Here is a 1,825-nt window from a genome sequence, read left to right as displayed (position 1 = left end):
ATATATTTCATTATATAACCCATAGCAGAAAGCAAATATTGTTTAGATGAATTTTTAAATCCCAGTCTATCAGGAGCTGGGATGGGGGCTGTTGTAGAGTGCCTGCCTTGCATGCATCAGGCCTGGGTTTGATTCCTCAGCATCACATAAGTAGAAAAGGACAGAAGTGGTTCTGTGGCTCAAGTGGTAGCACTTGCCTTGAGCTGAGGTAAAGCAACCACGCCCCAGAGTTCAACCCCATGGCCAACAAAATCAAAGTAAAAAACAAAACAAAATACAGTCTCTCACTTTTGTGACCTCAACTCTGTAATATCACTGCTTCAGCCTAGGGCTAAGATTTTAAGTGTGGACATTTATCATCCTTCCTGATTCTGACTGTACTTGATAATTTTTTAATCAATATTTTGTTCTTAATTTTGCTTTTTGTAAATCTACATGCAACTATAAAAAATGGTTTGGCCTTCCCAGTCACCTTCTCAAAGTACCTCCTGATGATGAATAACAAAAAGTTTTATTATATTACAATGGAAACAGTACCACAAATAAAGAAACATAATAACAAATATTAATTATTAATAAAATAAAATACCAAAGAATTACTAGTGTTTTCACTATTTGAAGTGTACTTACATATTTGATTTTACTATTCTCACATTCCTGTACATTTAACACTGAATAAGATTATGATGTTCAACAAGAGTTTTATAGGCTATGTGTAGTCTTTAAAGTTACCCACTAAGATTGCTTTTTATGACTCATCTCATCATTTCTATATGGCTTATATCATCATTTGTTCCTCACTAACATATAAAGTAAGGAAACCCTAAAGTTTTAAGAGAAACTGTGCAGTTAACAAAGTCTTAACTCTTCACTCTGCTTCTTTACACTAAGACTTTGCAACATCTCATTAGTAATGTTTCTATAAACTCTGAAGTGTACATTTTAGTAGCATATGTTTGCTACCATAAATCTTAAATATTTATAGAAAAGTTGTATGACCTGACAAACAGTCCTAATTTTGGCCTATATAAGCAAATTCCCAAAATTAAATATATTTAAAACTTTTAACAAACCTTAACACTTGCCACAGTGTTCATTATGACAGGTGCCTTGTACAGAATAATTGAATTCGTCCTCCTACACATCTCTTTTTTTATTTTTATTTTTTGCGAACATACTGTACAGAGGGGTTACAATTACACGGGCAAGATAATGAGTACATTTCTTATCAAGCATTGCAGCCTCCTCCTTTGTTTACCCTTCACATCCCTTCCCAGCCTTCCCCTGTCCCCCCATCCAATACCCCCCCATCCTACACATCTCTTGAACAACAATATCTGGGATTATTTTGTTTTTGAAATGTTAATCTTGTCTATTCTTAAATGTGTGCTTATATAAGAAGTACATGGTTCTAAAATTTCACGAGAAATCTTCAAATCTTACTTTTCTTTGAATTGTCTAGTTTAAGAAAATCAGTTACACTTTATATATAAAAAATTCTCTGTGCTCAATTCAGCAGCACATTCACTAAAATTGGAACAATACAGAGAAGATTAACATGGCCCCTGTGCAAGGTTGACACGCAAATTCTTGAATCATTCCATATTTTTACAAGTAAAGATGCTGGAGGGGATGTGGCCACAAGGGAACCTTACTTGATTCTTGGTGGGAGTGTTAACTTGTTCAACCACTTTGGAAAGCAGTATGGAGGCTGGTCAAAAGACTCCATATAAAGCTCCTTTATGACCCAGCAATCACAATTCTAGGGATTTACCCAAATGATCACAAAGAAGACCATACTAAAACTACCAGCACAACGATGCTA

The 1,825-nt window shown here is 34.7% G+C and overlaps 1 non-coding gene across 1 annotated transcript; it reads left to right on the top strand.

The window, feature by feature from the left end:
- Window positions 1-1,503: 1,503 nt before the first annotated feature.
- LOC138837170 (U6 spliceosomal RNA) lies at window positions 1,504-1,610 on the top strand. The gene has a single exon (XR_011375211.1). It is a non-coding gene; the product is annotated as a U6 spliceosomal RNA (small nuclear RNA).
- The last annotated feature ends 215 nt before the right edge of the window (window positions 1,611-1,825 follow it).

The sequence above is a fragment of the Dipodomys merriami genome, unplaced genomic scaffold, assembly GCF_024711535.1.
Source record: "Dipodomys merriami isolate MVZ:Mamm:240054 unplaced genomic scaffold, mDipMer1.0.p SCAF_2640, whole genome shotgun sequence".
NCBI lineage: Eukaryota > Metazoa > Chordata > Mammalia > Rodentia > Heteromyidae > Dipodomys > Dipodomys merriami.
This window is presented reverse-complemented; position numbering and strand designations above follow the sequence as displayed.